This window comes from Tauraco erythrolophus, chromosome 27, assembly GCF_009769465.1.
Source record: "Tauraco erythrolophus isolate bTauEry1 chromosome 27, bTauEry1.pri, whole genome shotgun sequence".
NCBI lineage: Eukaryota > Metazoa > Chordata > Aves > Musophagiformes > Musophagidae > Tauraco > Tauraco erythrolophus.
Window position 1 is genome coordinate 3,798,295 of NC_141491.1, and position 20,974 is coordinate 3,819,268.

A 20,974-nucleotide genomic window follows, 5' to 3' on the forward strand; every position below is an offset into this window, starting at 1 on the left:
CCGGAGTCCTTCCCCTCCCCTGCTCCCCATCATCTGAATCCCAAACCTCACACAAGCATAAGCTGTTTTCCTCTGGGCAGTGGGATTTCCGTCCTGCAGTCAAATTTTTTGCTCTTTGGAATGAGCAGGGAGGTCCCCACTAAGGGCCAAGCGCAGAGGAAGGACCTCACCATCCCGCTTCGGTCGTGCAAAGCAAGACAGGGGCCAGGGGAAGAAGGAGAGCGGGGAAAAGGCACAGGAGACAGGGCAGGAGAGCAGAGGCCGGCACTTTGTCCTTGCACCTTTGCGTTGCACTCTCTCTTTCATTTTTGGCATTGCCTCCTGCTTGGAAGCAGCGGGAGCGAGGAGGGAAGATGATCCCTTCAGCAGGGCTCAACACGCAGATTTTTGGTTCGAATTCAGACGATGGCACCTACGCTCCCCATCTGGAACAAATCCACACCTTTACTCAACTGCTTCCATCAGGTGGGAGACAACATTTATTGAGCAGATGTTCACTTTGGAGGAGTCAGGACCTCACTGGTGTGTCTGAGCGATGCACAGCCCAAGTATGCACTTCATTTAGAAAACGTGGCTTTGTTTTAGCACAGCAATCCTCTGCTCTGCCTCAGACACCGATTTGCTAAGAAGAGCTTCTATTTATTTGTTTTACAAGTTCCTGGCTTTTAAAAATCTTTATTTAAAACTCAGGTTTCAGTTAACCAGCTCATTGTGGTGCAATGCAGCTCACCCGCACTTCAGTCCTCCAGCAGACTCTGGTTTCTTTTTGCATTTGCAGCCCTGATAGTAAGGTGAGAGGCAGGTGAGAAAAGTGTGGTTGACAGGTGGGTTGATTGATCGATCTGCCCCACTTTCTTTTTGGGCACTCAGAGCTAACTTGTCATCTGAGGGTGGCAAAGCTGCATGCCCTGCAGATGCTGCAGTGTTGGTGTGTGCACATGTGGGGATGTGGTTCTCGTAGGAGGCTCTGTCTTCATGGTGGAAGATCAGTGAAGAGCCAGTGGTCACTTGATTTTGGATAGGTACTCTCAGCTGTTCTTATTTCTCCAAATCTCCAGGTTGAGCTGCTGTCACCAGGAGGACATGGCCTCCTTGAGGTCTTCCTTATTTCCAAGTGTGGGTGGGAGAAAAGCTTGGGCAAGGAAAAGCCACCTGGGATGGAGAATAGTGGGGCAAAGGGGCGTGTAAAGATCCTCATTAGCCTAAAATCGGGCCAAGCCACATGGTCAGACAGACAGAACTTCCAGAGAGCCTCCAGGCCACACCAAGCATAGCAATTAGGACTACAGGACAACGGGCATGTCCCGCTTCTGCCTCAAACCTGCCTGAAAGCAAGGATTGTACCTCTCCTCTCGCAGCACCCCTGGGCTGCAACGGGAAATTCCTGTCTGTTTGCTTGGTGTTGAGACCACGGGGAAGCCAGGAAAATAGCCCAGCAGGAACCACTGCTTAACCAAAGCTATCTGTTAAATAAAGTGGTCTTTAAAGGTTTAGGGAGGCTCTTCCCCACCAAGTCTCCAGGGCTCGTGCTGTCAGCTGTCCCCCGGGTGCCGGCAGCATTGCCTTGACTGGCAGCTCCGAGTGACAGACGCAGAGATCTGGCAGGCAGGACGATGCTTTGGCTCCTACACAAAGTTCTGCCAACCGCCAAACACGCTTCCCATTTCTGTTTTGCAAAAGCCTCAATATGTATTTATTAAAAAAAAAAACCCACACAACAGAGAGATGGAAGGATTTGATGATCTGATCTTTTTAGGCACGCCTGTGCTTATGAACAAGGATGTGTTATTGACTAATACAGCGTCATGGGACTGGAGTAATGCACGGGGTTTACTCCGGTTTTGTCTTCATCAGCCATAGAAAGACCTAAACAAGCTAGAGCTGAACAGTTTAGCTCATCCAGCTGCGATGTCAGGGCTCCTGGGTCCCTTTCCCAGCTCACAGAGGGTGAATTCGTCTGTGGTTACAGAGCACACAAAAGCCAAAATCCTCCCTCAGCCCTGCGAAGGGCTCAGGGTGGGACCTGGGACAAGTCACCCCAACTCATGCAGTGCTGTTTCCCCAGCAGTTGATGGGGAGGATGGTGCCTGTTTCCCAACAGGCTGATGTAGAAGTGGAAGATGTTACCTAAAGGTATTGAGATGAGCAAAGACTGGCTTCATGGCATCCTTCAGCTCAGCACAGGGACTGAAGACATTTAGATGTGCTCATGGCTCATCCTCTCTGGTCATCCTCATGGTGCCCCTTCCTCTCCACAGGCTTCCGCCTTGCCCCTTTGGCTCAGACTACACCGTCAAACCGAGCAGAAGAGGATGGAGGGGAAAAAAAAGACCCTGATGGCCCATTTCATCCCTGGTGCTGCTCTCCGCCAACGCAGGGAGGGAAGAGTCTGGGCCGGAGCCCGTAAAGGGCCCGGCTGATTTCAGCAGGAGCCGCGTGGTCCGGCCGGGCTCCGGCGCGGGACGCCCGCCAAGTCGCACATGTGGGATAGATTAGCCACAGTGGCTTAGAGGGGCTTCTCTCGCTGCCACTCACCTATCCGCCCGTGTGGCAGAGGGGATGGCAGAAAGGTTTTCACAGCTGGAATAAATTGCAGGGAGGAGGAGGAGGAGGGGTTTGGGAGAGACAAAAAACAACATTGAACTCAAGATGGAAGAAAGACAGTATTAGCGGAGGTAATGGAGAAAATGTGTGTGTGTGTGAGAGAGAGAGGGTATTTTATTTACAGTCTGTTTGTTTGGTGTTGCCCACACACGGTGAAAGCTGGGCAGTGGCTGGACTCCAAAATCCCAGCAGGCGCTTTGGCTTGGAGATGTAAGGAAAAGTGGAAAGAGGGAAAAAGAAGGGAAGAGGGAAATACAGAAAGAAGGAGAAAGAGATGGAATTAGAAAAGGAAGCAAGCAAGTGGTACTTGTTTGGACAGCAAAGGCATTTGGTGGATGGGGCGATGGAAGATCACTGGGACTGCCTTTGCCTCTGCTCATGGTGGAGATGGCTGGATAGGGAGATCCCTGGACGTTTGCTCACCTCCTCTGGCAAACCTTTGCAGTTTGTGAAGCCTTCCTCAAGAGATTTCAGTGAAAAAAAGCACTGTCCATCCTTTCAGAGCTGGGCCAGCCATGGTTCCTGGGCACAGGGCGCCTCACCCACATTGCTACATGGCGCACGGCAGAGATCCGGGGAGCCCTACCCTGAGCCCAACACCATGCTTAACACCAGGGTGTCCTGCAGCACCACGAGTCCTACCAGCGTCATGCCCAGGCAACATTCTGGCTCTCAGAATCCAATTTAGGGGCAGCCAGAACTGAGCACAGATCAGAAAACTGGATGCAAGCTTTACCCTCCCCAGAACATCCCTGAATCAAGCCATGGTTTCTCCCAACACGTCGAAAGTTGCTCCTTCCCAAGCCCTCTCTGTCTGCTCCCCATGATGGCAGCACAAGCTTTCAGTCACTGGTCACAAGTCAGTTTTACCCAGCTGTCCCCTCCAAACCCGTCATGCTTCAGATGCCAAGAGCCATCCTGGGGCTACGCCTCCCACCCGGACCCTTGATGTCTGCCTTGGGACGAGGGAGAGGGCGAGGAGGAGGGGAAGGTGTGCTTGGTGACAGTGGCATTGCCACCTGAGGAGCTCCAGCAGCTGTCACTGACCCTTCTGCGTGTCCCTGGGGAGGGATAAGACAACCCAGAACTCCCCAGCGAAAGGTTTTATTCTTCACCCTCTCCCCCCACCCCATCTCATGAAATATTTGAATGAATATAATAACACACCTTAATAATATTATCCCTTGTCAAGTCCATAAAAGTTCCCTCTTGCATTACGGCATTTGAGAGACTATTAAGTTTTAAGGCCACGAGACCTCCGTGAAGGAGAGAAGTCATTTCCATTTTTTTCTCTTTCGAGGGTACTGGGGTTTATGGGGCAGTCAGCAACTGGGATTGACAAGGATTCTGCATGGCAGCACAGGGGCCACCACGCTCACTGGGAAGGGCAGGGCCCAGGGCAGCGGTGATGGGGGTCCTGGTGCATCCCCAAGGATGAGGCTTGCAGTAATGTGGGCTTGGAGTGACTGATGCGTTTTTGTTTTTTTTTTTGCACTTGGTTCTTCCCAAATCCCAGGCCTTCTTGCAGAGACAGGTGTTTAGGAGAAGATTAGGCAACTGCTTTGACATACAATGGTGTGAGGATGTGGGATGAAACAGGCAATGGGCTTGAGATCCTCTTGTGCGTTTCTATCCCTCTCCACATCCGAGCATCCAAATATCCAGGTGAGTACAGAGTAACCGGATAAATGAAGCACTCTTTGCTCTGGAGCAGACCTGTTTGTTATTTATTCTGTGTCTCTCCAGCAGTACAGCAGAAAAGTGGTAAATATTTCCGTGGCTATAGGAAAATAGCCCACCTGCCCTGTCTGCCTGTCCTGACCTCATGTGAGTGCAGAAAAAACACCCTGGTGACACAAACAGCCCTGCACGGGCTGGGCAAAGTGACCTTGTCCTCAGGAAGGCTTGGTGCACACGTAAAGATTGCAGAGACACGCAGAGCTGGAGACTGCTCGTTTTTCCCAAAACTCAGTCCAGAAGTGATCTGAGCATTCGTTCCCCAAAATCCAAAGTTCTAAGCATTTTGGATATGGTCGGGTCACTGCTGCGGGCTAGGATTTGGGGGTATTTGGCTCGAATGGCTTCCTGCTCAGCAATGAGGCACGCAGCTAGGCAAGACAGAGGCCAGGTTCATGGGGCCGTTCACAAGCAGGTACTCTGGCATGTGCACAGCCTGGCTGCCAAGTGGATGCCTCTGTTGATGCAGCTCAGAATTGCATTTGGCTTAGATTTAGCAAAGCACTTTGTCTCAAGAGATTTTCTAAGCAGGGATGGACTTCATCCCGCTCTCTGAGTGAAGCAGGTGCTTATGCACTTTGCTGACCTGGAGGCACACAAACCACCACGGCTGCAGAGCAAACACAGCCACTCACCATGTCCTCCTGCCAGCCCCAGGACACGAGCTGCTGTCTGGGCAGGCTGGTGGTGTCCACTGGCTCCCGCCGCGGTGAGCAGGAGCGTGGCCGTGCTTGCCACGGTGTGCAGCTGCAGGAGAGGGGAACGAAACGCTGCTCTGCAGCGTGCTGGAAGTGAATGCTCTCCCTCCGGGGCAGGTCTTGCAAAAACCCAGAGAGGGTGGAAAATTCAGCATTTTGCATTGAAATGAGTGCAGCGGCTGCACCCAGCGCAGCCGGGGGTCCCTTCTGCTGAGAGCAAGTGGGCAAAATATGGAGAGGCTGTTGTGCACTGTCCTTCCCTTCCATCTCTGCTCACCTGCATTTCAGAGTAAAACACCAGAAGGATTAAAATGGAAGGGTCTGGTCCTGCTCTTGCAGAGAGCAGTGCAGAAGCTGTCGGTGACACCGGTGGTAACACAAAGCTGGATTATGTTAAGTGGGGTAGCACCAGTTCAGCAAGAGACCCTCAGACCGTGCGTGCCAGGAGAGAAAGGGTTTTGCAGAGCTTATGGTTAATAATGTGCTAGCGTTTGGGGCTTCCTTCACAATTTGTATGTGCCGTAAGAATTGCAGGGATTCTCCCCAAAGAGAAGCCAGGGCTCGCAGCCCAAACCTGGCGGCGCGGTGGGAAGACAGGAGGACCTTCCCTGAAAGGCAAAGCAGACCAAAAGCCAAGTGAAAGGCGCCCACCAGTAACACCAGTCCCTCAGTGAGTGAAAGCAAGAGGGAAACCAGAGTGAGTGATGAAAGGAAAGGAGAACGTGAAAATTTCTTCTCTTTTAGCAGGAGCATCACACTGATTTTAAGCAGCTGGTTAGATTCAGAGAACTATTTACTTCAGATTTCTGCCCCTACAGAAGCCAGCAGACTTGTTGGTGATTCACCCTCGAGTCAAAGAGCTCCGATTCGCAGTGTTTAACCTGCCATTTCCTGCTCCCCCAGCCTGGGCCACGCAGGGAGCTCAGCATCCTCACCAGCTTCTCAGAGTTTCGGTTTCCTCACTTCTGTTCCGTGTGTTGCCAAAGATGTGGCTCATGAGAAATGTGGTTTTCTTTCCTGAAGCACAATTTCACCAAGATACGGCATTACAGAAAAACCTCCCCCTTCACTGAAAAACAAATAAACATCCTTCCGATCGCCAAGAAGAGTTTGGAAATGTGACCACTGCAGGCTCAAAAAAACAGAAGGCCAATTAAAAAAAAAAACCCTTTCACATTCATTATTATGTAAAATCTCATGCTCTTTAGGGCAATCTCATGATTATGAAGGGGTCAGGGGAACTGATTTATGATTAGAGAGCTCTTGGCATCGGCAATATTGTATATGTTTTAATTTTGAACCTTAATAATCCATCCAATATGCAGCACTTGATCATGACACTCATTTCTCACATATAATTTTCCAAGACTCTACACATCCACCTTCACCTCCTCTCTAACATATACGCCCGCCTGCGCAGCACCGAGTAGCTGTTAAACCTGCTCCCTGCGCCAAAGTCAAATGCAATCCAACTTTTCCTTTTTGCATCAAGCCTCCCCAAAAAAGCCCAGCAGGATGCAGTGCCGATGCCACGGGGCTACACAGCATTTCGTTCCCCTTCCACGGACCGAAAAGACCTGCTTTCTGCAGCAGCACTAAAGCAGCTGGTGCTCTCCCCAAGTGCATGTTTTCACATGAAGGGAAAACCAGGCATTTCTCCGGATTTTTTTTTTTTTTAATTCTTCTCCTGAAAGGGAAAAAGAAATCCTGACTATTTAAAAAAGTCTTATATTTGTAAAGATACATTGCTTTTGCTTGGTGGTGTTGATCACAAGGTGCCTTGTGCCTCGCACAGAACACCGAACACCGGGTACTGCCGAGACAGCGTGTTGGGCACAGTGCCCCAACATGAATCGAATTCCGACCTGTGTCTATTGGGATGAAAGAAAGGGAAATCAGGGCTGGTGGATTAATATCGGGCCAGGGAAGAGACTCCATGGCCCTGGAAACCTTGTGAGGACACACAAGACTGATGGGGAATAGCTGGATGGCGGTTGCTTGTGATCCGTTCTGCTCTGATTTAACAGGATTCCCTTCCAAACAAACCCAAGCTGCGACTTCCCTGCCCAGGATGCCCTCCTCGCCTCCACGGCCATCTCCCCTCTCCTTCTCCCATTCAAGGTGTTTATTTAATTGTTTTCCCTACTCCTCGGTGGCAGCGCTTCCCTGCCATTAAACCCTGCCATCCGCCTTCTGACTGTGTAATTTAAAGCTATAGTTAAATTATGACTTCTCTGAACCTGTTGTGGCACTGACGCATAACCCTAATTAAATGATCACATCCATTCTAAAGCCAGTCTTTTCTCCCCTCAAACGTTAATTACAACATAAGAGGCTTTAATGGCTCGCCTCACCTCCAGCTCCTCGAAAGAAAGGTCATGCGATTAATTTTCGTCATTAATCTTTTCCCAATGTGGACATTGTGCTGTCACTGGAGCCTATTAAACCCCCTTTGTCCCCCTCCCCTTCCTCTCCCTTCTCCCCTCTTCATTCCTCCCCCCATCCCTAAGTGAATGAGGGAACAAAAATATTGAAGCTCCACTTTGGCTCTGGTGCTTTCTCGGGGTGAGCGGGGCTCGGGACGGCAGCAGTGGAAGACTTACTGGGAGATGTCCCATGTCCCACCAGCGACCTGAGAGCCAGCTGAGGGTGGGGATGCTGCTCCACCGCACAGGGGCCAATTTGGGGGTGATGGGGACCCCCTTGAGAGCTGCGCAAGGCCCTGGGGTGACGACACAAAGATGTGGCCACCTCTCTGGTGGTGGAGGCTGCTGCGGCTTTGGTGGGGGTAACAGCTGGACAGACCTCTGGCTAGAAAAACGCAGAGGGATTGAGGCAAGGGGGCACGGGGCAGCAGGAGGGATGCAAAGAGGCTGCAGAGCCTGGCCAGGGTGGGCGAGGTGCCAGGAGCAGAGCCCGGCGCCGCAGGAGAGTCTCCCTGGTGCACAGCGGCTGCTGCAACCACTGCTGGCGGTGGGGCCTGTTTCAAGACCTTTTTTTTTTTTTTTTTTTTTTCCAAAGGAAATGGGCGTTTTTCTAAACTCCACAAAATCGGCTTCAGTGACTTAATCCCCTGAACCTCAGAGCAGGTCTTATGTCAACCTGCACCAGGCAGGCCTTGTTCCTTGGAAGATGGGCGGGAGGGAGGCGGGTGGGGAGCGCAGCACACGTTTAGCTAATTTGCAGTATTGTTTCAGCTGAAACGAAGGTCTGGATAATTCCCTTTTATGCAGGGTGACGTAATTGGGGAACAAGTTGCTGCACGGTGGGGGCTGGCAGCGCACACGGCACCGTTGGAAGCGGCTGCTTTAGGCAAAAAACGCCCCAGGATCAGTCGCGCAGCCGAGTCCAAACAGCGCCGCGTCCCCGGACTCGCGGCGTGCCCCAGTTTGGAGGGGCTGAGAGCGCTCCTGAAGGGTATGACCCACTTCCCAGTCCTCCCTCCAGCTCGCTGACATCCTTTCTTCCTATTCCCAAGGACGACGACTCATGGGGGAAAATCCTGGAGTATTTTAATAAAGAGGAGACAGATGGTAGTCACCTCGCTGGGTAAATATGTTAGTGGGAAGTGGTCCAATGCCGCGGTGATGAAAACAGAATAGAAGAGAGACGAGATGATCCTATTTTGACCGGGATCCATCCTTCAACGCGCCGCTAACTGGCTCCTTCGTGCCCTCAAGGCTCTCTCCGGATTTAGACATCTACTGGTGCACGTGCTGGATTCACATCCCTCTCCCTGCACAGGGCAGGGTGCTCGCAGCCCAGCCAGCTCGCTGCACCTCTCCGGCAGGTTTAGAGCTCGTTCCGCACTCTGGGTTTGCTCCTGGCTAATCCCTGTCTCTTGCTCCAGGCCTGGGCTGAGCCAGGCGAGGAAACCTGGACGTGCTTTTGCCAGAGGGTTTGTCCGTAGCAAAGGCAGGGCAAACAGCTCGAGATGGGGCTGGCAAAATCCGTCTGAATTTTGGAATTTGACCATGCCCTCCTTGTGAAGGAGGAGGGAAGGCTGGGTGCCGAGCCTGTCTGAGTGTCTGCGGGTTGCAGCCACATGAATATAAATCTCTGCTCTTTGTGAGCCCTTTGGGCTCCTTCCCATGGGCATTAGGGATGGTGAAATTCCCAGAAATGGGTGGTGAACAGTCTTGGGAATGAGCAAACACAGCAATACTCCTCCCTGAGATGGGAGCCCTGTCCCGTGGAAGCCCTCGGTGAGATGGGGCGAGCCAAGCAAGGGGACCTCAATGCCTCCCACATGGTGAATTCAGCTGGTAAGTACCTGATGCTGTGGGAGAGACTTCGGCGTGTGGCTCTGGGGCTAAAATCAGCTCCATGAACTGCCAGAGGACCCTTTCCACTGAAAGAAGCCTGGAAAGAGCCTATGTGCAAATACGGAGAAATCAGGAAAGTGTCTGGATACACAGCCTGGGGCTTTGCCGACGTCTCTGCACAGCCTGGGACAGACGACAGAGTTTACAGGGAAAAGAGGGGATGGCAAGTGTGAAAGCAGCATCCCAAGCCGGGTAAATGACTCCAGTTCTGCTGAGATCAACAAACCTGGGCTGATTTCACTCACTGGGCCCTTCTCACCTTCAATGATGCTAAATTGCTTGGTGAGAGAACAGCAGCCAAAAATGATCTCTGCACAAGCCTCAGACACTATAATAATAATTAATTCATTTCCGACTACCGCTTTATTGTTAGAAAATAAACAGCCGATGGATAAAAGCCTTCCCATAGATCCTGTGCACCGGAGCACGGGAACATTGCAGTGTGTGTCCATGCACTGGCCTTAAATTTCAGACCAACTACAGAGTACAACTGAGGTCTCCATCTAAAGATGTGAAAAAAGGGATTTTTACCCCGGGGCTAATTTTGGTTGCAGCTTCTCTCTGTGCATTTCTCTCCCATGAGTGAGACAGGAAGGGAAAGGGAAAGGGCAGCTGGAGATGTGTCAGCAAGCACAAGCCCTCTCTCAAGACATGCTGCAGTCACGGACATGGCCAGGTAGTTTGTGGCCCGTGGACTGGTGTTGGTCCGAAGCTGGACCTCAGCTGGGTGACGTGGCTGCGATTTAGCTTGGCGAGCGCGTCGCTCCATAAATACAGGTGGAGGCAGCTCCGGCTGGGGAAAGGCTGGGCATTTCTGGCTTGTCCAAGGGAAGTCTTTTTGGTCTCTGCTGTAGGTGCGTTGCTTTTCCCCCTTAACCAGCCAGCAAGGGGAAAAGCAAAATCCCTCAAAAGAGATCTGAGACTGCAGATTTTTTTTCCAGGAAATTAACAATTGAGTCGCTGTCAAGAGTTGGGAGAAATTTCTTAATGGCTGGGCAAAACTAGCCAGGCAAAGCACAGGGAGATGTAACCACGACAGGGTATGATACGTGCTAATAACGAGAGTATCGAGAGCGTGGAGGTGCTCCGTTGGCCCGGGGCTCTCTGTGCCAGCGACAGAGGCAGAAATCCCTGTTCCCCCCAGTCTTTATCTTGCGAAACGACAGCCTGGAGGCTCGTGTCCCTCTTTTTCTGCAGAGATGTGTTTGCCACTATAAAATCCACATCAGGATTTCTGACACCCCAGGTGCTGAGCGGGTCTGGTACTTGCAGCTCAGATGATCATAATGGTTCTTCCTGGCTTTAAAAGCCAGCGACTAGGAAAATCAGCTCTGAAGTCGGGACTGGTTTCCAGCCCCTCGGAAGTAGCGGTGCAGAACCCGACCCGGCTCTGCTCCAGGAGCTGTAGGAGCCGTGAGCAGGTCTGAGTCTCTCTGGACATCGAGGAACAATGATTTATTTGGGCTCATCTCTAAACATTAACCAAAGTTTGAGGATAAAGGCAGGCAGCAGGGCGACCCGGTTTTTATTTTGTGTTTTCTACCAGAATAACCCCCTGACCCGACACGCGGGCAGCAGCTGGCAGCGGGGCAGCGCGCATCAAGGCACGCCAAAGCAAAAGAAAGCTGCTGAGACGGAGAGCCCGGCTGGCAGCGGATGCCTGCCACGGCTCCTGCCAAAACACCGGCGCACCGAAGATGATGGCAAAACCCCTCTCACTTCACACCACCGGCTGCCAGGAGCCCGCCCCGGCTCGGACACCCTGCCTTTTTTTTTTTCTCTTTGTCCCAAGGACATTGGGGACATCACGTCCGCAGTGCTCTGTGTAGCAGGATAATAATAATTAATAACCATTAGCAACAATAAGGATAATACCAGCGCCAGGCCGGACTGACTGTGCAGAAGAGCCACTTTTTTTTTTTTTCACTTTAATGAAAACAATGATTTGACTTTGAAGAAAGTGACTTTTTTTTTTAAGTGAAAGCTGAATCCGCTCCCCTGCCCCCCCGCACACTCCTTCGTCGCCCCCTCCCTCCTTTTTTTTTTTAACTCTCCTTTTTTCTTTTTCTTTAATACTCTGCGTTCTATCATGCAAATCCCCTTTCAAATTATGAGAGTATTAGAGCCATCAGCGGTAATGTCACCGCCACAAAATGAGAGCAGGGACTTAAGCACCTAACGAACAATGAAATGTGCGAGCCCTGGGACAGGACAATTAAGAACTGGGCTTAGCCAGCCAGGGAAATTTATTGCTATCAAATCCATATTTCTATTTTCCCCCTGAACAGTAACCTATTTGAATATGATTAAAGGGTTTCATTAGAGCCGAGAGAAAGGCCCATGTCCCGCCGTTCCCTGTGAGCTCACAAACACGCGCTCTGCAGACCGCGCTTTGGGGAGGAGGAGGACGGGGAAGGGGGGGAGGAAGGAAGGGAGATGCGTGTGGGACGGATGTCCGGGGTCACTGGCTCTGGAGAGGGATGAGGGTTCTTGCCAGGAGCTGGACCACTGGCACAGGCCTTTCCAAGAGCAGTGGCATCCAGAGCTCACTCCTGCCACACCATCGGCATCCCCCAACGGTGCTGGAGCACCAAAGTGAGAAAATCTCGCGGCAGTGAGACGTGGGGTGCAGGAGGCCACGGTGCCGGGAAAGAGGGAGGCGAGAAGGGAGCCGTGGGGCAGGCAGGAGCCAGCACCCGCTGCCCACGGCAGGGGGTTTTGGTGGGAGCTGGCGGGGTGACCCCACATCCTCCCCACCTGCTCAGTGCATCCTCGGGCGTATCGCTAAGCTGGGACCGTTCTGGCGGGCGCAGCACGTCCCTGTCAGCTGGGGGACGCGGGGACTCGGCGCGGTGCAGACCAGAGGATGGGGTGTGCAGACAGACACCCCCTCGTCCCTCACCCACCCGGGGTCTGTCTGGACAGGCACTCCAGAGGGGAGGGAGAAGAGAACAAGGTTTGGCCAGACGTGAGCGAGCATGGAGGAATACCTGAAAGCCCATGTTTTTTCACAGTCATCTCTGTGCCCCTCAGAGAAGGGTGTTTGTGTAAAATGAGCCCGTATCACCATGCAAAACCCCAAATGCACAATCACAAGAGCTCTGCAGTCTAAACCACCTGTCCTGCTTGTCAGCTGAAGCCCACCGTTACCAGCACCGGAGTTATTTCCATCACTACAGAGCCTCTAACGTTCACTATTTTTGCCACGAAAGAAGTCTAACCCCTGCTATACTCTTTATTTACTCCCCATTCCCACACTACAGTGTATTTATCACAAGAGCCAAGTTCCAGTTCACCAGATCTTCTTCCAGCTGAGCAATACTTTCCGTTATTTGCAAGCTCGACTGAGCCTTTCTTTTTTTGCACTTCAGCTTTTGGTCTTGCTGCAGAGATCACATCACCGGGGCGAACACCAGAGCTGGGATGGCCAGAGGGACCACAGGGGAAAATAAAGTACAAAACTTTTGGAGAGAATGAAAGAGGAGGTCTGTCCCCTCGTGTACCAGCTCAAATCATTCAACACATGCGCTCTTTGCCATTGATATTTTGCTTTTAATTAGTCCAGAAAGCAACAAAACCACAATGTAAGGTTTGTGACACTATTTTGCTGTTGTTATTTCTGGAAGAGTTTGACCCGTAAGACTGCATTTCCCACCTTTCCAAAGCAGTTTATCCCCAAGTCACTGTTCTGCCAAGGCACCCAGAAATCCCCATCTTCCTCCTTCCTCTGCAGCTGGAGAACTGTCAATGTAACGCATAGGTATTTAATTCCAGACTGTTGAGTGATCTGAATTGCCAGCATCACTTTCCATGTTTATATCATGTGCTTTTAAAAGAACAGAGAGGATTTGAACTCAGATTTGAATTTCTCTCTCTCTGCCTCTTTTTTTGAGCAAATATGGATTAATTTCTCCTTACTATTTCTCACCCAACCCCTCCTGCACATGCAAATCCCAGTGGGTGCTGGAGCCAGGACTGGCATGGAGCGGATGACTCCACTCCCTTCCTTTGGATATCCCGGGGGAGCCCCGATGGAGGCACAGGGCTGAAGATGACAAGCACGGATACGTTCCCCCATGCCTTCAGCCTGTCTGGCCCCTGGTGAGATGCTCCTGCCCTTGGAAAGGTGCAGATGTGCTGCTGTCACAGGGTCCCTCTCCTCTGACCAGGTGCTGGAGGTGCTGCAAGGTTGGAAACTGCAGGAAGATGCTGCTGATCTCTCGAATGAGTAGTGGCTGCTGGGTGACTGTGGGGGACATGGCAGACACCCGGATAGATCCTGGCAGACACCCGGATAGATCCTGGCAGACACCCGGATAGATCCGGGCTGCACAGCTTCTGGGGGACTCTTGAGTTTACTGTGGGATTGTTGTGAATAATCACTGATTTGGGAAAATATCACTATTCAGGGCAGCATTTAGGCATGTAGTTAAGTCCCACTAGAGTCAATGGGACTTATGGACGTGCTTAAGTTAAGCACACTTTAAACACTTTCCTGAGTGGATGCCAATAACAATAATTAGTGTACCTCCTGGCAATCACAGGACCCTCGGTTTTAAGGCCCCGGAGAAACCTGCTGTCTCTCTGGTGTGACCCCCCGTGTCGCGCAGCCCAGAGGATGCAGCACAGGATTTCCTACACGGGGCCCAACACGAAACACGTCACGGTCCATGGCGGCGTGCGTGTCCTTCCTCCCACATCCGCGCCGGCTGGTCCCAGCACCTCGTCTCCCCTTGGCGAGAGAAGCACGCTGCTCTTTAATCATAGCTCCATAACGAGCTCACCCTGTGCCATGCCACACCAGTTGGCTCGCCCCGGCGGGTGCCAGGCAGCAGGAAGGACTGGCAGAGCCCGGCGGCCCCCTGGGACCCACCGCCGCTGCCGATGGAGCCGGAGCGCGAGGCAGCTTTGTTCCTTCGGCAGGTCGCCCCGCGCCGGGGCCCTCCTACCGCTGCCTCCCCTGCCCACCCCCACCCCGGCGAGGCATCACAGCTCCTAACGAAACGGAACTGCTGCCAGATGAAATATATTACTATTAAATACTTAATTCTTCTAGTGAGCGGAGAGCAGCCAGTATGAATACGATTATTAAAGAAAATTACTTTGGCTGATCAGATATTTCTGCATACTAATTTCTGACCCTTCTTTCCTCTCTGCTTGCTTCTCATCCCTTAGAGACCAGGACAGATAAAATTCCATCACAAATAGCTGATTACTGGGGCTTGCATTAAAATCAAATTTTTTTTCCTCTCGGCGCTAATGTCCTTGCCTAAAGTAGAGACAGCAGCTGTCAAAAAAAAAAAAAAAAAAAGCCTAGAGATTGGTCTAGATCTGAATATCCCTGAACTTTGAGGCTGCCGGTGTTATCATCTGGATCCAAATCCTCAAGTTGTCTCTCTAACCAGTCGGGCTGGCACATTTCGAGCGGCAGGGCCAGCAGGAAGGATGCCCACAGCTCACCGGCAGCGATGCCACAGGGGTGGTGGGAGGTTCAGTCCCTGCTGCCAGCTCCCCATTGCCCTTGTCCCTGCCCTTCTCCTGCTCCAGCCCTGCTCCTGGGATTGCTTCCCACCTTGCTTCAGTCAACGTTATCCGGTCTCCAGTGGAGAAGGTAGAGGCTAAACTGTGCTGATAGAAATGGGTGGATTGAATGGGGCAGGCAATGGGATGAGCACAGCCTTGATACTCAATGGGGGGGGGTCAGACCCACATGGCATCACCTCATTTCCCTGCTCTCCCATACAGCCATTTTGACAGATGGATAAATGTAGGACCTACACAAATTCTCTTCCCAGTGAGTCTAGCCAACTTCCTTCAAGTTTCTGCATCTCCTACCCATCACCCAGGCCACGGTCAACCTGTCACAGCACAAGGATGCCACTAAAAATAATTCACTCCTGTCTCATCCCTTCCCCACCATCATCACCACCACCTCCCCCCGCTAACGTACCCGACCTGGAAGCCTCCAATTTACCTGCTTTTAAATAAAGACACTTGTAAAGGTGTCACAGTGCTGAAGCCCTAATTACAGCCTGAGCATGTTAATTCTCAGCTCTGGCTCTGCGAGCGCTTGTCGCAATGGGGGATCCTGTCTGCCCTTGTCCTCTCCCCCTGCCTCGGGAAGCACATGTGGGAGCGGGAAGGGATCGGTGCCTGCGTGAGTGAGGGTGATGGGGGGATTCAAAGCTCAACTTTGCAACCTCCAGAGCTTGCTGGAAAGAAGTCCCTTTGGGAGGTGAAGCCCACGAGGTCTGAGTTTCATGTCTGACCCTGCTGGACTCTCTACTGGGGATGTGCCTCCGCCCTGGGGAAGGCAAAAGGGAAAATCCCTTTGCAAAGGTGGTGTGTCCTCCTTTGCTTCCCAGCTGCCCTAAAGCAAGGTTTGGGGCCGTGCCCAGCAGCCCCGGCTCCGGGCACCATCTGGGAGCCCCCGGTCTGCCACGCACAGCAGGCCAGTGCTGCGGCGGCCCAGGGATGTGTGTGCACAAGGACAAGGAATGTTTGTTTTTCCTTATTGACTTTCTCCGAATAAACGCAGGGCAGGCAGAAAGGGGCTCCGGCGGCAGCTGTTTACCAAGTGTTTGTGATAAAAAGCCTTCTCCATAGGAACAGGTGGCAACGGGACTGTCCCCAGGAAGCGTGGAGGGGGCCTCCGCAGCCTGCCACAGCTACATATTTAGTGCAAAGGAGAAAATACACGTTTTACACGGCTCTGGGCGCAGTCGGGCACAGCGTTAAAGCTCAGGGGGTGCAGCTGGGTCAGGTCCACGGGCTGAATATTGCTGGGGACAAACGAAGGCTCAGAGGAACTGTGCCCAGGAGGAGGGACATCTGCTCGGACACAGCCTCGTGCATCACCACTTTGAGGGAATTCTCCCCTTTTGCACGTTTTTCCCCTCTAGTGTCATACAAGCACAAAGAGCTCTTCTCTGAAGGGCTTTCCTCTGGGTGAAGGGAGTGGTCATAGAATCACAGAATCATAGAATGGTTAGGGCTGGAAGGGACCTTCAAAGGTCATCTAGTCCAACCCCCCTGCAAGGAACAGGGATATCTCCAACTAGATCAGGTTGCTCAGGGCCTCATCCAACCTGGCCTTGAACGTCTCCAGGGATGGAGCATCCACCATCTCTCTGGGCAACCTGTTCCAGTGTTCTACAACTCTCATGGTAAAAAATTTTTTCCTAATATCCAATCTGAAGGTCCTGAAGCACAAATCCATATTTACTTCAACCTGAAGGAAGAGGAATGGAGTGGCCCTGGGGTTACTGCTGGGGTTTTGGTTCACAGCAACAGAGTTTGCTTCTCATCCCAGGGGCAACACGCTCCCAGCTGGGACTCAGCACACGTGGGAAGCGATGGCCCTTGCTCTGCTCCCAAACATGTCCCAGCTGCACCCTGCCCTGGAAAATGGGGATGGATAGCTCATGAACGCAGCCTTCCTTGCCCACCCGTTCTCACCCCCGGCCGCGGTGCCGGCTCCCCTCCGCCTGGGCAGGGCACCCGGCGCGTGACCGGGCTCCCCGGGATTTGTGCCGTCCCACGAGCAGGAACATTGGGTCGAGAGAGTTCAGCGACGAACGGTTTCGTGTTGCATTAACGCGGCCGGGTTTGGGAGGCAGGATTTGGACTTTGGTGGGGCGGGCAGAGGGCTCGTGCTTTCCTGCTAGCCGAAGGCTGATGTTGCAGGGAGCAAGGTGCTGTGATGGGGCAGCAGGACACAAATCCAAACAGCTCGGCTGGACGACAGCACACGAGGTTGGGGAAAGCTGCTCCAGCCAGCTCTGTTGCAAAATTAGCCCTGCTGCTAACAACGCAGTAGGGCTGATTTGCCTTCCTTGGATGCAGACACATCCATCCTCCTCCAAGGATCCTGCCCAGCGTGGGTGAGCAGAGGCTGGCAGGAGCATCACATCACACCAGCAAGGCCCAAGCCCCAAATCAGCACTGGCCAGACCTAAAAATCACTTAGCAGCAACATGCTGGCTAATCTTCTCATCACAGAAGTTCCATCCTCACCTACAAACAATTACAGGTGTACCTAAAGCCCAACAGATGAGGTTTAGGATGCCTGATGGTGTTTCTATCATTTACAGAAGCTGGCAGGTTTGAGTATCCAAGTGTTGGTTCAGTTTCTTTTTCCATCTTGCTGAACACTCGTCCTTAAAAACTCCTGAGCAATGCACTGGTGTTCAAAAGCACCGCCTTTTATTGCTGTTGTGATAAGAGACACGGAGAACTGGATTTCCACACCTTCTGCCTCTAAACCAGTCAATATTTTATCTATTATTTCCTCTATTAGCTACTATCTGTAGGAACGATGCTGTAACACCAGACCTACCCTTGTTTTGGTGAGTTAGCAGCAAAGAGGGATGGTGGCAGAATCACGAACGGGTGGGCAGGAGACTGGGGAAAGGAACTGGGATAGGAAGAAAAAAGTGGATATCAGAGGAGAAGAAAATAGAGGAAAGTCTGGTTCTCCGAGGCAGCACTGGTATCTCTTTGCCCTGCCTGGGTTGGGTCTTACTGTAAAGGTAGAAGGAAGCAAGTGGAACAAATACTTAAATGAGCAGGGAGAAGGGATAGGAAGGGAGATGGAGGTAAGAGATGACATATGGAAGATATTGGCATCGCTCAGGAAGAGACAACAAACTTTGGCAGCTGATGGACAGGGCACTTGGAGGACAAGGAGAAAGCCTCAGGAGCAAATAATCCCGACCTGGAGAATTTGTTCCAGCCCCTGGAGCTGTTTGCCACAAAGTCTCAAGAGCTTGGCAGGATTAAAACATAGTTTGGACATTTATGTGGATAACAAGAATGTTCAGTGTGGTGGAAATTAGTCAAGAGGACGGAAAGATGCTAATCCTCCTTCTTCCAAGACATTTGAACTCTCAGGCCTCTCTGCCTCGATTCATCCCCCACAATTTTGTGGGTTTGGGGACATCTGTGGCACCGAGCACCTTGTCCTCCTGGTGTGAAGGGGAATCAGCTCCTGCTTCGCCCACTCCAGGGAGCAGATTTCATCCAAAGCCTGAAACATTAACTTTGATACTGAAAAGGGGATATTTTATTGTCTGGGAATATTTCTGCATCTCTTTAAAATTTCCCCCCTGACATACACCTTTCCCTGCCCCTGTGACAATTCACAGCGTTTCTTCCATTAACTCTTTGCAGCTTCCCGGGCTGCAGCCGGAGGGACGGTGCTTCTCCCACCTGGCACCATCTCACGACATTTAATTATCCTCCTTCCCGTCACACCACTCATCTGCCACTCGCATTTTACTGGCTGCAGCGACAGATTCACTCGAGCCCAGAAATCCAGCTTTGCGTTTGACGTCCTTCCCGACACCACGGGCTCCTGTCCGATCTTGAATTGGCTAAACTGGTCCCTTTTCACTGATTTATTCCCTGTTTGCACCAGGCTGAAGTTAAGGCCTAACCTGGAGAGAAAGGTTTCCAGAGGATGCAATGCTTTTCCTTCGGTGTGAATTCTCAAATTCTTGTTTTCAGCAGCTAAATCTAGTAAGGAAATGCTATCTTTTTGCGCTTGGGGGAAAAAAGAAGACTAAAATAATAATTAAAATTTTGCTCTCATTTTTATGTGGTTTTGAGCGCACAAACGTCAGAAACAGTCCTTGCAGGAAAAAGATACTTTGTCATTCAGGAAAGGAGACAGGGTTTATGTGTATTTTTTGACAAACTGCTGAAAACCTGGAGATTTCACTTCTTGTTCTGACAGAAACTCCTACTAAACCTAAAAGCCACTTTCCACCAAGGGTGGAAGAGAGAAGAGGAAGAACAAAACCCCATCACCGGGAAGAGGAGAGTTTGGTACCCAGCGGCTCAGTTCAGATGAGCCCCGTGGCTGTGGCCACTGTGGGGCCATTAGCCCACGGGTGATGCGACCGTGGCGGAGATTTTTCCCAGGGTCCCTTCCCGGTGCCTCCACACTGACGGAGGTTTCAGCCTGTCACCTGCTTCCCTGCCAGCGAGCAGGACTGTTAACGTCTGCTGCCACGGGCACGGAGCAGCCCCTCCCCGTCCTTGATAACTCATGGCAGCAACACTTGCACAAATCTTTAATTGTTTAGTTTAAAGAATTGTGTTTTGACCGCAAGGGGATTTTGGCTGGAGCTCAAGAACTGATAATGATATTTTGCTGCCAAGATGTCTTCTTGGCTCTGCCTGTGTTAATGTTCACTTACAAGAAGCTCCAATTAACTGCATCAGCTCTCATAGAGCGAGAGTGAGAGTGGGAGAGAGACATTATATATAGTAAAAGAAAGGAAGAGAGGAAGAGAGGAAAAGGCAAAAAAGAAAGAGAAAGAGAGAAAGAGAAAGAAAGAAAGGAAGAAAGGAAGAGAAAGAAAGAAAGAAAGAAAGAAAGAAAGAAAGAAAGAAAGAAAGAAAGAAAGAAAGAAAGAAAGAAAGAAAGAGAAAGAAAGAAAGAAAGAAAGAAAGAAAGAAAGAAAGAAAGAAAGAAAGAAAGAAAGAAAGAAAGAAAGAAAGAAAGAAAGAAAGAAAGAAAGAAGAAAGAAAGAAAGAAAGAAAGAAAGAAAGAAAGAAAGAAAGAAAGAAAGAAAAAGAAAGAAAAAGGAAGAAAGAAAGGAAGAAAGAAAGAAAAAGCAAACCAAAACAATCAACATGAACAGCCTCCATGCACCACTTGGCCCATGGCAGGAGATGACTTCCACGACACAGGTTCATGGAGTCCCAGCTCTGCTCCAGCCAACGGCTCCGTCTCCCTTTGCAAGGCTGTTGCAAAGCAAAGGGCAATCAAAGAACAACCCCCAGCAAACTGGTTCCAGTAACAACGAGGGCAGTGGGGGGCTGTGCCGTGCTGCCCCTTGGGAGCACCTTGGGAGTCTGTGGGTGTCTGACTGGGTGGGTGCCTACTGACCCTTTCCCATCCCCACTTTTGGTGCGTACCAGAAGCAAGGAGGTAAAACTGAGGTGTGCTGGGACTGCTCCTCACCACTCCCTCCAGCCTTGGACCACGTGCTGGTCGGACCAGTGCTCGATCCATGGAGCACTCCGGAGCCATGATTTATCCCCCAACACACACAGGTTCAGCTTTTCCCACTTCTTTCTAAAGCCTGATGTGGCGAGACGACTGGCAGGGGAGATGCCACAGCCGAGCAGCGACCCAGCAAGCAAGGTGCAGCGGAGCTAAATGGCAGGGAGGTTCACGGAGAGCATCTTTCCCGGGGGAACGGGTGGGCGCAGTCCCCAGCCCCGCACAGCCATGGGGCCGTTTTGGCCTGCACCCCTGCAGCGCTGCTCCTCTCCTGTGCTCCCAGTGTAGCCCATTGCCTGGCAGGTGCTGGAAGCTGCCAGCGAGGTTTGCACCCAAAGCCCCGAGGATGAGAGGCTGCAGCAGTGCTTTGGACCAGCTGCCTCTCCCAGGACAACACGTTTCGGCTTGTTCGGGGGCTTTGGGAGATTCAACTGGGGGATTTCTCGCCAGAGCCGAGGCTGTGCCCCGGATGGGGACGGCTCGGCGAGAGGGTCAGATCCTGCCCTGCCGGCTCACATTACACGAACCCGAGGACAGGAAGATTTAGGAGTGGAGATGCCACACAGTACAGTGTGTTGTTTCTCTGCCTTTGAAAT